We start from the raw sequence: 16,439 nt of genomic DNA, 5'->3' as shown, positions 1-16,439 counted from the left end.
TTAAATAACGTTTCATCCATATATCTGTGGGTCACATCTGCATTACTAATTTTCCCTTATAGAGGGCACTTTATCGTCCACACTCTACAAAAAAACAACCATATTTTGTCGAACTCTCCATGCCATTTTCAGCAACGCTACACCTTAACTATTTGTCTAGAAAAAATGTATCTATTTTTTATATTTACGGGAGCATATTTAATCTAACCGTGCATGCTTTGGTGGTACAATTAGCTGTAAGCCTAGTAAAATGTGCTCTATGCCATTCAATATTCATTTCAATGCTGTAATGATCTGCACATACGGTGTCATTCATCCGGAGATTGAAAGCACTTTTCTTGGCACTTCTTCTGCTCCATGCGGGGCAATTCACTTCTATTCGGAGATTAAGGGTGCTCCCCATATCTTACATTGCCAGAGCCGGAGCAGCTCCACCTCAAGATCCACACTATGGAGCAACTTCTACTCCGCGAAAAGTGGCGGATTCATCCGGAAGTCTCAAGCGCTTCATGCCCTCGAAGGAGGCCAACTGTATAGGCGGGCCAACGGATGCCAGTCGCATTGGTCGTGTATTGCGTCGGACTATAAAGCGCTTGAGTTTTGCTAGCGTTGCGCTGCTGAGCCCTGCGTGCCCAGTAATTCAAGAAGTGAAATGAGGGCAACGCTTACTATCCAGAGCCTGCCATTTGCTCCACCGGGAGCGCCTGCGTTCCATTAGCACTCTCGGACGTAAAAGTTTGTTGGGATTTGAAGTTCCGGGCGGAGCGGCGAAAAATTGTCTTGCTGTGCCACTTACCGTGCCGCGACATGATGTTAGGGTTATCGTACGCGGTCTCGGCGATTAGCAACGACACGTTGAGACAATGCGGCGCCGCTAGACGTAATTGTGGAAGCTGTGGCCGATAGCCTCATTATCACGCAACTGCATGGTAGGCGGTGCTGCAATGCAATTTTCCGCTACGGACGCAGTGTATCAAAATAGCAGAAAAATAACACATGCCCTTTGACTAGCATTTTGGGATATCAAGGGCGCGTACGATAGCGTGATTCAAGAGGAATCGCGGGGAATACTGGACGCACTAGGCGTGAAAGATGTAGTCACTGATCTTTTGAAGGATATCTATAAGGTAACAAGGTAATTATAAAGTGGGAGAAACAGGTATCCAAGCCTGCAGAGGTAAAACGGGGGCTTAGGCAGGGGTGTCCTCTGTCACCCTTATTATTCTTGATGTACCTATTAGGATTAGAGGCCAAATTAGAGGGAAGTGGACTGGGCTTCAACCTCTCTTTCGTCAAACAAGGAAAACTCATTGAACAGGCACTACCAGCATTGATGTACGCAGATGATATAGTGCTAATGGCTGACAAAAAGGAAGATTTACACAGATTGGTGGACATCTGCGGTAATGAGAGAGAAAGGTTAGATTTCAGATTCAGTAAGGAAAAATCAGCAGTCATAATTTTCAATGGCAACGAAGGTAGTGAGCTTAGAATACAGGAGGTCACTCTAGAGATAACGGATATATACAAATATCTGGGCTTATGGATAAGCAATAGGGTCGAGTACCTAAGGGAACACGAAATATACGTGTCGACTAAAGGTAGCAGGAATGCAGCGGTAATGAAAAACAGGGCACTGTGGAATTACAATATGTATGACGTTGTGAGAGGAATATAGAAAGGGGTCATGGTTCCTGGTCTGACGTTCGGCATTGCGGTCTTGTGCATGAGATCAGAAGTTCAAGCAAGATTAGAAATTAAGCAACGTGGAATAGGTAGGCTTGCTTTAGGAGCTCACGGGAATACACCAAATCAGGGAGTACAAGGTGATATGGGATGGACATCATTTGAGGGCAGGGAAGCTAGCAGCAAGAAAAAATTTGAGAAGCGATTGAGAGAAATAAGGGAGAAGCGTTGGACTAAGAAGGTCTTCAGTTACTTGTACCTGAAGAATGTCAATACAAAATGGAGGAAGCGAACCAGCAAATTGACTGGTAAATACTTAGAAAACAGCAGGTGGCCAAACCAAAAAGAAATATCGGTTAAGAAGAAAGTGAAGGAAACGGAGACTGACATGTGGAGAATCGGCATGATCAGGAAGTCCACACTAGAGATCTATTGAACTTTTAAGCAGGAAATGGCCAAGGAAAGGATTTATGATAATACACGGGGTAGTTGTCTACTGTTTGAGGCCAGGACGGGAGTATTGCGAACCAAGACATATCGGGCCAAATACGAAGGGGTAAACACGGTAAGCAGTGCGTGTGGAGAGGAAGAGGAAACTGCCGAACACTTGATAATGTTCTGTAAAGGACTTAACCCTGTAGTTCAGGATAATGGCGCAGAGTTTTTCAAAGTACTGGGGTTTAGGGACAGCGAGGGCAAAATATCCTTTAAGCGGGTAGAAATAACCAGAAGGAGGTTATCTGATTGGTGACTAAAGTCAAGGCACGAGTGAAAATTAAAACCTTCACTGCAAATTAGGAATCCTGAACCTCACTATTTGAAGGGGAAAATAAATCTAGTTTTTGGTTCATTAGGTATTACGGCTTGTTGGCGCCAGCCAACGCCCGATCTAAAGGGTACAGCCATATACATCCACCCATCCATCTACCATACCGCCTCGCACTGCAGATCCCACAAACTTTTGTGGCTGACACTACATTCCCTTCGATTTCGCTCTGCCAAAGAAGAGTGCTGCGGCGCAGTATCCGCCAATGAAGTTCACCATAACTTTACGTTCACCATAACTTTACGCAATTTCTCAAGAAACGTAGCGCACGAACCATGCCCATATCATACTTGCTAAGGCGTGCGAAGCTTGATTCGTTGATATCGTCCTTATGAAGTGGCACCCACTATTACAAAAGCATGCTCTCTTAGAATATTACACCTTTCTTTCTTTCTTTTTTTCTTTCTTTCTTTCTTTCTTTCTTTCTTTTCTTTTTTCGTTCTTTCTCGTCCCTATTAAATCCCCACCGAAGCTCCGAAATAGAAGTGCGCAATAAAAAACTGATTGACTACGTACATGCGGTTCAGATAGTATCACAGTACTATGCATCATGCCAGCACATTGATTGTTGACTTATATGGAAACCGGAACACTCCGCACAGAAAAAAAAGGTACATTCAAAATTCAAACACTGCACTGCACTCTGATCAATCATGCGAAAGTCTATTATTTGTACATGCACATGGGCATGTTTAAAGCGTTTTCATGTTAATGAGAAAAGAATAAAAAATGTTCAAACCAATTTTGAGGTTCGCCAAAAATCTGCCCGAACACGTGACGGTCACGTGTCCTGCTTTACTGCAGGTGAGACAGAACACGTTTTCCGCACATAACTACTGTTGCGGGCAGAAAGTTTGTCCTGCATCCCCTCCATGTAACTTAAGCGTAACTATTGTTTCGGGAAGCATAGAGCCCTTAAAAGCCAGTAAACAACTCCAAGGTCCAGCAATTCTTGTAATGAGAAATATGTGCCCTCTTACTTCGTGGATATGCTGCCGCAATATTTTCCAAATACGTGGTATGTTGCTGCATTCAGTGCGACATGATCCAAATCCTCCGTTGACGCTCCCTACTATTAAGAACTTGCTTGAAGTGCATGTGGACGGTCTTTCTTTGACAGCTTTAGTTGACACCTCATCTTTGTCACTGCCTCAAAAAAGTACTCACGCCTGCCGCAACACAAGCAGTCTGTGTCACCGATGGTGGAACTGTGGCTGTCGTTGGAATGTGTACCGCTCGTATTTGCCTTGCCGGCCACAATGTTCCTGTTTTATTTACCGTGCTCGACAATTGCCTTCATGACCTCATCATCGGGATGGAATTCTTATCGACGGATTCTGCCCTGATCGCCTGTTCCGCTGGCACTCTCTGTTTATAACTTCCTCTTCTTCCAGATTCTCGCCCCGAGCTGCCGGAAAGCCTCTGTACCACATACTTCAGTTGGATATCGCCAAAAGCCCTCAAATTGATTGAATTGACAATAGGTTCACCCGTTGTTGACGGTGATTATGGCGTCACGCCTATTCCTGATGTTCTCCTGACGCGCGACATCACTGTGCCACACTCCGTCGTAACCATGGCCTCTAGCCGAACATGTCTGCTCAATTTAGGTTTTACGCAGCAAGTACTATAACAAAGAATTTCAGTCGCCACACTTGGACCCTTAATAGACGCCCACGTCACGGCTTTTGAAGCAGACGCATGCTCCGATCTTCCATGTCACCCGCAGGATGCCACATCCCTCGATGCGGCCTTGCGACCCATTGACCCGAAACTCAAACCTGAGCAATCCGACGCCCTATTCCGCCTTCGGGCTTCCTACTGTGACATATTTGACATCGACAACAGTCCACTTGGTGAGACTTCCCTCGTGAAGCACCGCATTATTACTGCTGATTCTCCTTCCATTCACCGCTGACCATACTAGGTGTCTGCCACAGAGCGTAAGGTAATTTAAGAAGAAATCAACAAGATGCTAGCCAAAGGAATTATTGAACCCTATTCGAGCCCTTGGCCATCTCCTGTTGTGCTTGTTAAAAAGAAAGATGGTGCGTGGCGCTTCTGCGTTGATTACCGCCCCCTTAATCCTATCACGAAAAACGACGTTTATCCTTTGCCCTGAATTGATGACGCCCTCAATTTTTTCCACGGCGCGCGATACATTTCTTTGATTGACCAACGTTCTGGCTATTGGAAGATTGCTGTGGATGAGACAGACCAAAAAATACTGCGTTTGTCACTCCCGACGGCGTAAATATTTCAAGCTTATGCCGTTTGGGCTATGCAACGCCCCAGTCATGTTTGAGCGTATGATGGACTCGTTACAAGAAAGGTTCAAGTGGTCAACATGCCTGTGCTACCTAGATGATGTCCTTGTACATTCGCATACATTTGAGACACACCTACAGCGCTTGTCAGCGGTTCTTCACACCTTCCGCACTGCTAGCCTTTACCTAAACTCGTCGAAATGTCACTTTGGCTGCCAACAGATTACGGTGTTGTGCCACCTTGTCAACGCATCAGGTGTGCAGCCTGACCCAGAGAAAATTCGTGCCATCACGAGGTTTCCTGTACCCCAGTCTGTCAAGGATGTCTGGAGCTTTGTGGGACTTTGTTCCTATTTTAGAAGGTTAGTGAGAAACTTTTGCAATGACCCTTGACCACTCACCGACCTTCTGAAGAAAGACGTGACTTTTACGTCGGGTTCCGCTCAAGCGGCCGCTTTTTCTCTCCTCATCACCCTCCTCATGACTCCACCTATATTGGCCCACTTTGACCCGTCCACTCCGACAGAAGTCCGAACTGATGCGAGTGGTCACGGGATTGGAGCCGTCCTAGCCCAATGCCAGTGGGGACACGACCGAGTTATCGCCTACGCTAGCCACCTTCTCACAGCTGCCGAGCGCAGCTATTCAATAACAGAGCGTGCATGTTTTGCTCTTGTTTGGGCAGTCACGAAGTTCCGCCCATATTTATATGACACGAATTTCTCTTTAATAACGGAACACCTCGAGCTATGTTGGCTTTCATCACTGAAAGATCCTACTGGCCAGCACGGGCGCTGGACTTTGCGACTGCAAGGATATATCTATACAGTCACGTACAAGTCGGGACGCCATATCAGGACGCAGACTGCCTCTCCCGCTACCCGGTCGATGAATTAAGCACCATCTCTGACACCGACACCGACACTTGCACCTTCTCTGTTTCGCAACTGACCCACATCGGTGACGAGCCGCGCCGTGATGCATCCTTACGTGCTATAATCGAACATCTCGAATCACCATTTTCCGACACATCCCATCGCTCATTCGTCCTCCGCGCGCGATGGTGTCCTATACGACCAGAACTTCTACCCAGATGGACCAGCCCAGCTGCACGTCATTCTAAAACACCTCCACTCGGCAGTTCTCCATGAACTCCATGACCTTCCAACTGCCGTTCAACTTGGTGTGTCACGCACTTACGACCGGATTCACCGACGCTTCTTTTGGCTTTCACGCTCAGTCAAAAGATAGGTTGCGGCTTGTGATAAATGTCGGCCACAAAACACCATCAACGCTTCCTGCCGGGCACCTTCAACCACTTGACATTTCGACAGAACGTTTTTTCCGCGTTGGCTTACACCTCGTGGGCCCTTTGCCATTGTCTTCTTCTTCCAACAGGTGAATAGCTGTGGCCACAGACTACGCCACGCGTTATGCCATCACATGAGCTCTTCCCACAAGCTGCGCCACAAATGTCGCCGACTTTCCCTCAAGAACGTGATCTTGCAACATGGAGCTCCACGCCAGCTGCTTACAGACCGTGACCGCACCTTTCTATCAAAAGTCATAGCCGATATACTTCAGTCATGTGAAACGAGGCACAAGCTCACTACGTCGTACAACCCGCAGACAAATGGACACGCGGAGCGTCTGAATCGAACACTTACAGACATGCTTGCGAAATATGTTTCTTCCAACCACTCTGACTGGGAACTTGGTTTGCCATACGTGACATTTGCATAGAATTCTACTCGCCATGACACTGCTGCTTTCCCCATTTATTTTGTTGTTTGGTAGAGAACCTGCATTACACCTAGATACAGTCCTTTCATTTACCACAACACCGACCGGCGAATATGCCCTTCATGCTATCACTCGGGCTGCCCACGCACGAGAAATCGCCCACATTCGCTTTCTGGCCTCTCAAGAGAACCATCGGCGTTTGTACGATCAATGGCAGCACCGTGACGTGCACTTTTTACCCGTTTCACTGGTGATACTGTGCTCCCCGACCCGCCAAGTCGGCTTGTCGGAAAAACTTCTTTCCCGCTACACAGGTCCATATCGAGTCCTTCATGAGATACTTGTGTGACATACGAATTGCCCCTGCTGCCTCATCGCCTTCAACTTCCCCACAGACCACCGATATCGTACATGTGGCACACACTTGACGCCTCACCACTCTCCCGCTGACGCTGAAGTCTAGATGCGCCGAGATGGTGCTTCTGCCACCGAGGAATATGCTACATGCATGTTGATATTTCGTGGGACGATGCGCGTGTGTACCTGACGAAGAGGACGAAGAGTAGCCTCCGCTCGGTGTCTGGTAAACCAGTCAGATTACCCTGTTAGCCTATTGTTATTATTTACGGCTACGGGACTACCTTAATGCCTGACTGAACACACTTGATGATCCTGCCGCCCGGTTCTTGGCCGATCCCCCTTTGTGGGCGAGTGCCAGCAAAGCCGAAGGTTCATCATCATCATCATCATCATCATCATCATCATCATCATCATCATCATCATCATCATCATCATCATCATCATCATCAGTCACGCTGCTGCTGCCGGTTTGAAATATATTTCATCGACAGTCTCGTCGATACCGCGTCTCTTCTTTTCCATAACAATATTACTGGGCCTAGAACATCGCTTTTAGATGGTTTCGAATTTTCGCGTGGCTTCGACACCCTTCTTCTTCAGAGAAAAATGAAGGCGTAGCCCGCCGTCGTGACTCCGCCCACTCAGGCAATGGGACAAGACGTCAGCCATTGATGTCATCGGTGAACTCAATCAGTCGTAACGAACTTCCGCTTTCTGCGATGCCTGGTTGTTCACTGATTACCCAGTGCCGATGCTTCTCCACTGCCCAGTCACTCGATCTGCAGCCGACAACGATTTGCAGCAAAACTGTGTTCCAAAACCCGGATATGAAGGGCCCAATTTTTCAGAAGTTCGAATTTTTGGAAGCAGGTTGTCGCGCCATCTTGAAGTAGCGACAGAAAACACAAATCAATCGTTGATAGTGGGTGGGCTGATCAACAGGTGGCGGGACAATCTGCTCAATCAGAAAAACTGGGAAGTGACGTGTCGCGATTTCGATACGCAGAGCCTATGGGGAGTTTCGCAACTCGTATGATTGAATAGCTCTGTCGTAGCTGTTGGTGGGAACAGAAAATGTCATTGACTTCATTACTGTTTGTTAAGATTTGGTTTAGACCAATTGATGAGTTTAGTGCTTTTTTACGCCGCCAATCAGCGAGTTGTCACTGCGCGGAGAAGGAGCATTGGTCAGGCGTAGTAAAGGAGCGCGGAACTTGTTTTTCGAAATGAATGCTCTGCGTGGCGCGCAACTCTGTGACATTCAGAAAATGTGATCGCTGCGGTCTACTCTACGATTTACTGAGCCTGTTTGGGTGTGTAAAAACAGTCAGAACCTGTTGAATGGCCCTTTGTTTAGCTTTGTTACATTGTATATAAGCATGTTTGAATGATGTGTATGGCTCCTATTAACTTGTTAAGCTGCATAGCACTGATATACAGAGAGCTGTCTTGACAAAATCTGTAAAGTTGTGGCTGTCGATACAAACGTCGAAGAAATCTCAGTCTTGCGTTGCGGTTAGGTCGTGGCATTGTATCATGGGTACGTAATATCGTCTGCTGCTTTCGCGTTGCGTCGTCAGGTCATCTAGTTGCAAAGTTTTTGTGGGCGTCCAGTGGCTCCCTAGGTTCAAGAAACAGCACCATGCCCCTGTTGCGAAAAGATCGGCGCAGCTCCTTTAGGCGTGCGAGGAGAAATGAAAACCCGATAACAGGGCTAAACAACAGCCGTGTTACTTGGGTTCAAACTCTAAGGTTAATCCCCTTAACGTACGCACCGTACACACAGTCACTTCCTTAATGTATACACAGTACAACCTACTTACAATATGAAAAAAAAAACTAAACACTGAAACGTCAGAGGACTGTTTAAAGAACATGATGATATCCGAGAGCTTTTACATAAACATTCACGAAAAACGCTCTGCGTTCCAGAAACGCACTGAAAAATCACTAACACAATTGGCATATTCAGAAGGGACTGAGATGACGCTGTGGCATCATGTGTTGGCGTGGCCATCATAGTTCGTAGAGGACTAGCATGTACTCATCTACCACTGCGAATACCCTTTGAGGTAGTGGCTGTTCAAGCAGTTCTCAGCAAACTCGTCACCGTCTGCTATCACTACATACCTGCACGCCTCTAATTGAAATCGAACAAATGGTTGCACCACCTACAAAGATGTTAGAAGTCCATTAAATATTGCCCTAAAGTGAATGCAGCCAAGGAACACCTCTCGCATTTTACAAAAAAATAACATGTCAAGTCCTGCTGTTTCAAAACCGCCCTTCTTTGAGACAACCCTACCCACTTTCTGTCAGTGGCCAAACGGAGGAAACCTGCGTGCCACTTGAACACCGTTTGATGGCTCCCGCAGCATGCTCACCGCTGTGACAGTGGCAGGCGATAGATTACGACGTGTCTTCCGTAGAGGTTACGAAGCACACGCCAATTCCTCACACACACACACACACACACACACACACACACACACACACACACACACACACACACACACACATATATATATATATATATATATATATATATATATATATATATATATATATATATATATATATATATATATATATATATATATATATATATATATATATATATATATATATATATATATATATATATATATATATATATATATATGAATATATATATATATATATATATATATATATATGAATATATATATATATATATATTCAGATTGCAGACGTACTTTCTAGAACTACAACGTAAATACATATGTCCTGAGTTCTTTACGGATGCCTCTGAGTCCAAGACTTCTGTTTCGTACGTAGCCATCGGCCCATCCTTTTCGGAAGCAGGAATTCTTGACTCTGATTCAAGCATTTTCACTGGCGAAGCTTATGCGTCACTTGAGGCTGTTGAACTCATCAAACAAATAAAACCACAGAAGGCAATAATGAATACAGATTCCCTAAGCGTAGTAAAAGCTCTGAGAACATTTAAAAAGCACAAAGACTCCGTCCCTGTCTCGCTTCACTCACTTTCATGCACAGTTCATTCATCCAAACAGCATTTTGTGGTCTGCTGGGTACCAGGGCACCGCGAAATACTAGGCAACGTTTTGGTGGACCAGCCAGTTGGATCCGCCAACAAAACCGCTACCAATATATTGATACCAATTCCTGCACTTGACTTGAAACCTTTTCTAAAACGATACCTCAGGTGTTATTGGCAGAGCACATGAGACACATACACAGATAATAAACGGCATGTTATCAAGCCGCAACTAGGTCATTGGCCGTCAGTATCAAAATCACGCCACACAGAAGTAATACTTGCAAGGTTACGAACGGGACGTACACACACTACACATTCATTTCTTTTGTCTAGTGGTGATCCATCTTTGTGTGACACATATGAAGAAGCACTCACTGTACTTCACCTTTTAATCCAGTGTAAACAATTAGACATGCTGACAAGTCAGCACTTTCCATTACCCTACCGACAACAGTTACCACTTCATCCTGCCATGTTCGTCGGTAGGGAACCACTTTTCACGCATAAGTCGTTCTTGCCTTTTTTAAGAGAAGTTCGTAGCTTTCATGTCATATACGCGGGCTTTCCGTAGCTCGATCTCTCCAGAGAGGTCTCTGCTGCGGTGGCTACACTGAACAAAACACTTGCCTCACAGCCCTTGGTCACAATGGTGTGAACGATCGAGGCACTTGTGCTAATTCCATACATGTTCCCGGTGGTTTTTATTATCACAAACTTTCGTCATTCATTGACACTATACACACATTTCACTACATGGTCATGATTTTTATTACTTCTATGTTTTAACCTGCCTTAGCGCGGGGAAGTTTAGCGCCCATATACTGTCGCTTATCGCAATCATTGTCCACAATTGTTGTCCCATAAACAGGCGCTCTTTCTCCATCAAATTGTCTTTGCGCCAAACAACACCGAATATTACCATCATCATCATTGACGGCTCCCGCAGTATGCCTGCCACCATGTCAGTTGGAGGCGATAGTTTGCAGCGTGTCTTGCTTAGAGATTACGAAGCCCGCGTCGATTGCGTATATCCAAACATACTTAATGGAACTGCGACATGAATACACATGTCCTGAGTTCGTTACAGATACCTTAAAGTCCGACACTGTGTCGTACGCAGAGGTCGGCCCGTTCTTTACGGAAGCCACCATTCCGCATTCTGATAGAAGCATTTTTACAAGAGACTCTTGTGCGATACTTGCGGCCTTTAAACACAATAAACAAATAAAACTTAAAAAGGCGGTAATATGCAAACACTCCCCAAGCGCGACAAAAGCTCCAAAAATTTTAAACAACACAATAACCTCACACTCGTTTTGCTTTAATCACTTTTATGCACAGTCTACACAACCAAACAGCGGCTCGGTGCCAGGGCACTGCAAGATACAAGGCAACGTTTTGACGGGCACTGCTAGCCGCAATCGTCTACGAAACTACTATCAATGCATCGATATTAATTCCTGCTTCTCAAGCTTTTCCTAAAAAGAAAGCTCCAGGGCTATTGGCAGAATACGTGGGATAGACACAGAGATGCATTCTATAAGCCACAACTTGGTCATTGACCTCCAGTATGAAAATCTTGCCACACAGAAGTAATGCTTAAAAGGGTGAGAATAGGACATGCGTACGCTACACATTGATTCTTTTTGTCTGGTGGCAATCCACCAATACATGTGTGTAGAATGAAGAAGCATTCACCATGCTTCATATATTGACACTAGGAAGACAACACTTTCCTCTACCCACTGACACCAGATACCATTTTATTCTGTAATATTCATCGGCAAAAAACCACTTTCCACACATAGATAATTGTTGGCTTCTTTAAAACACGTTTGTTCTTTTCTTGTAATATGCCTGGGCATTATGTAGCACGACCTTTCAAGAGAGGTCGTGCTACGTAATGTAGTCACCGCAGCAGCAGCCTCTCAAGAGAGGCTGCTGCTGCGGTGGCTACTTCGAACAAAGCACTTGCGTAGCGGCCCTTAGACACAATGTTGTGGACAATGGAGGCACCGGTACTAACTCCATCTATGTTCATCATGATTTTATTGCCATGAACTCTCGGCGGCTGACCCGCAGGTCGCAGGATCCAGTCCCTGCTGTGGCGGCTGCATTTCCGATGGAGGCGGAAATGTAGGCCCGTGTACTCAGATTTGGTGCACGTTAAAGAACTTAGCTACGGTACTTAGCTACGTAGCAGAAACCTGGAGACTTACAAAGAGGGTTCAGCTTAAACTGAGGACGGCGCAGCGAGCAATGGAAAGAAAAATGGTAGGTGTAACTTTAAAAGACAAAAAGAGAGCAGAGTGGATTAGGGGGCAAACGGGGGTTAAGGATATCATAGTTGAAATAAAGAAGAGGAAATGGACATGGGCCGGGCATTTAGCGCGTAGACAGGATAACCGCTGGTCATTAAGGGTAACTAACTGGATTCCCAGAGAAGGGAAGCGGGTTAGGGTGAAACAGAAGGTTAGGTGGGCAGATGAAATTAAGAAGTTAGCGGGTATAAATTGGCAGCAGCAAGCACAGGACCGGGTTAACTGGCGGAACATGGGAGAGGCCTCTGTCCTGCAGTGGACGTAGTCAAGCTGGTGATGATGATGATGATGATGATGATGATGATGATGATGATGATGAAAGAACTCCAGGTGGTCAAAATTTCGGGAGCCCTCCACTACGGCGTCTCTGATAAACGTATAGTGGTTTTGGGACGTTACAACATACAAATCATTCAATTATTATCATGAACTATCGTCATCTATTGGACGTAAACGCAATTCACGTCATGCCTACTATTTAAATATTTAGGTTTGATCCTGCTGTAGTGCGAGGAATTTTAGGACCCTTTTACAGCCAGTTATAAACATTGTTCACACGTCTTGTCCTATGACCTGGCACTCTTTTGCCATCATATGGCCCTTGCCCCTCAAAACAAACATAATCAGTTGTGCAATCTTGACGAAAGGGCTTAATTTGCTGGTGGCTTGTTCTTTAGATTTGTAAGGGGGGGGGAGTTCGAGGTTGCTCGGCCCCATACCCCGCAGGGAAGACGTGGAGCCAGACCAGGAACCTTTTTAATTGACCGCTACCCGCGCTGCAAGTGCCCGCTGCCAGACGCTGCCACGTGCCACCTTGCGCACACCCGATCGTCGTCTTTCTCTTTATTTTGTCATTTGCAGGCTCATATTGCCCCCTTCCCTTCTGCGAAAGTTTAGAGATGGACGTGATGCGGTAGCTGCTAGTCCTGGCCACAGTGGACCGCACGTGGCGTACAAGCCCACATGCCGGCGCAGTCAGTTCACAAATACATGTGGGACCTCCGGAGCTGCCATTCTCTCGTGCTCTGCTTGTAGGTGCTTCCGCCTTTACGGCTGGCCTGCTGCTTCGTGCGTGAGGTGGAAGTGCCAGAGTGTACACACTTGCCATCGTCCTTTGAACCTTTGGCTCCAGCACCATTCCTGTCTGGCTTTAGCTTGTTTTGCCTGACGAATTCTTCGACCTTCACTTGATTCTCCTACCCTTGAAGTGCCTCTAGAATTCGTCGCCGTGAATTACCCCTGACGTTTTGCAGATGCCATTTTCCGTGGTCGCTGAGTTGCATTCGTTATCAGTGCCATGAGCCTGGGCACCGTCTTTTGCGCTGTTGTCCTCCGTATCACCAATCGTCTCGTTACGCACTGCGGGGTTGTCCGTGGCGTGATGCGCCCCTCTGCCACCTTCAGCACACTCCTTGTACATTTCATCAGCATTGTTTATGTCATGAACCATCTTTGCATCGTCGCGGTATGGATATTTCATGTCCTCGTCCTATTGAGCGTCCTGTGGCGTGCCATTGCGCTCGTTGTAATACTCGACTTTACCGTTGAAAGCTGTTTCCCAATTTCCAGCGGCTTCTCCCTCCACGCAGAATTCTCTGGCGTCTGAATCAGTGACCTGCTCCTCACGTTCCCGAAACGCTACGGCCTCTTTCTGGCCGTGTGACTCGTCGATAGCGTCTTGAAATTTTGCTTTGTCGATACCTTAACCGTCGTGCTCACCAACCTCCTGATTGCAATTTTGATACTCTTCGACCTCTCCTTCGCCTTCCTACGACTGTGCGGCCTCTTCCTCAACGATCTTCTCCTCTACCTTCGTGAACTCTGCAGCATTCACGTTCGTTCTCCACACTTTCGTCGGCGCTCCTTCTTCCTTCTCCGCAGTTGTCTCATCACCCACTTCCTCCGAGTCCACAGCGCCGTCCAAGTTTCGTTCAGCATCTTCCTCGATCTCGGAAGCTAGGAAGTCCTTGCCCTCGGCAGCACTGTTGCAGTACTGGTCTGCCACCACCCTATCAATGCACCGCACGCACGTAATGATCGTTTCCGTTCCTTTTGTTCTTCTTTTCCCAACGTTACCATTAGCACCATCGGCAGCCCTTGCCCTGGCCGCAGCGCTGGCTCGCCTCACATTGTCCTCTGATGTGGCCCTCGCTGCCTTGCCTACTGCGGCGGCGTTCTATTCGCTGGTCCGACCCTCACCGGTTTCTTTATTACCTCCCTGGAACTCGCCTCCCTCCTCGGCGACAATCGCCACGACCAAAGACGGCTCAGTACATAGTCATCCGACAGCTGACTGGTACCATGCTCGTACCAGTTCGTACCGAGGGCCGCTTGCTCGTAGTTGTGAGGCCGAGACAGATGATGAGGCACAAGGCGGCCCGAGAGGAATGCCAGGAGGTGGTGGTTGGTGCTCCCGAAAGACGGCCTCCTCAACTTTCGGAGCAAAACGGGCAAGCTTCTCGAGGGAAGGAGCGACCCAACAGGTACAGCTAGAAATGGGGTGGCATCGCTACAATACGTGCGAGACCTTAATGGTCTCAGGTGCAGTGGGGTCCGCCCGACGGAAGAGCTTCTGCACGGTACGAACATAATCTCGCAGACCCTCCTGTGGGTGTTGCGTTCTGGTGTCGAGCTCACGCCTGATGCGGTATTCGTAAGGAACCGGTAGGAACTTTTCCCGAAATGCCATGACGAACTGGTTCCAAGACTGAAAGGGTGCTTGAAGCCGTCTCCATCGTTCTGTAGTACCACGCAGAGCAAGCGGGAGGACTCGCCGGAGCACGTCGGACTCTGAGAAGCCGCTAACTGTCGAGTACACGAAAAGATTGTCAATGATGCCGAGGACCAATTTCCTCGCGTCTTGGCCGGAAAAAAACTCGGCAGATCTCATGTACCTGGGAATCGACGCTATGCGAAGCATGCGGAGGGATGGTGACCGTGTTGCAATTTCTTTATTGAGCTGCACATTATGCAATGACGATAATTATATGCACAAAAGTTGCACGCACAGATATATGCTGAAGAGTTGCAGATATTTATATCAGCTGTTTGCAGTTGGCCAACAATACTAACTGGAGCATGCGTATTAGCCACCTCAGAAGCTGATATGAAGCGCTCATGCTCGCGAAGATGCTGCCCCTGGACACTGCTACATGAATCGACTTCAGTGCATGGCAACTAACCACAATAGACGTTAACCCGATGTGACGGCTGTGTAAAGGCGCACATACGTAATGCTTATAAAATTGGGTAGGCAGCACCACTATTCACGTTTCACGAAAATTGGCGTCGATTTGAAAAGTAGTTCCAAAACCTGGCGTAGCTCTGTGGTAAAATGGTTCATTACCATGCATAATGTTTGGGTTCGATTCTAGCTGGGACTCTAACATTTATTCTTTTCATTCGTCAGGTTGCACTACCAATGTCGGTTATTGCTTAGAACTCACGCGTTCAAATTGCCCATGTGTGTTATCGTCATCCCTGGGTAGAAAGGAAGGAAGGAAGGAAGAACTTTATTTGCAAGGGTGTGGGAAAGGGGTCATGAGCTTGATGGGTGGGGCCCTAAGTCTAGGGCTTCACTGGCTGCCACCGCCTGCCTGACGTGACGCAGAAGTGCAAGCTGCACCTCTGGGTCAGAGCTGGCGAGCTGTGCCTCCCATTGATCGAAAGTATTACGAAGCTTGTACTGACCTAAAAAGGTATCTAAATTTGGTGATCGTTTTGGGCATCCCAACGAAATGTGGTAGAGCGATGGCAAGCCGCCACACCATGGACACGCATGCCCCTACAGCGTTGGAAAAATTTTGTGTAATCTTTGAAGATTGGGAAAGACTCCCGTTTGAATTCGGCGGAGGTCGATTGCGTCCTCCCCTTCTAATGATTTGTGGGGGGCGCTGTATTTTTGTCGCATGCCTCGATGGTTAGCAAGAATTTCGCGAGGGGCCATTTTGGATGGGTCATTATCCTCGTCAATAGCTTCCTGCTTAAGTGTTTCAAAGGATCGAATGTGGTGTCGAAGCTCTGCTCGGTTCGTGAGCCCTCGTGCACAAGCGTCGGCACTTTCGTTCCCCTCCAAGCCTGCGTGTCCCGGACACCAGATCAGCCCGTATTTGTTCTTCAAACTCCCGCCTAAGAACTTGATTATTTTTATCGGAAGACGGCCTCTTAAGAAGAAACGGCACGCTTCCTGCGAG

The 16,439-nt window shown here is 47.0% G+C and overlaps 1 pseudogene; it reads left to right on the top strand.

The window, feature by feature from the left end:
• The first annotated feature begins 1,357 nt into the window (after positions 1-1,357).
• LOC142767812 (uncharacterized) lies at positions 1,358-2,458 on the top strand (annotated as a pseudogene).
• The last annotated feature ends 13,981 nt before the right edge of the window (positions 2,459-16,439 follow it).

Source organism: Rhipicephalus microplus, chromosome 7 (assembly GCF_043290135.1).
Source record: "Rhipicephalus microplus isolate Deutch F79 chromosome 7, USDA_Rmic, whole genome shotgun sequence".
NCBI lineage: Eukaryota > Metazoa > Arthropoda > Arachnida > Ixodida > Ixodidae > Rhipicephalus > Rhipicephalus microplus.
Note: the sequence above shows the minus strand (reverse complement) of the source record. Positions and strands in the feature narration are given on the sequence as shown.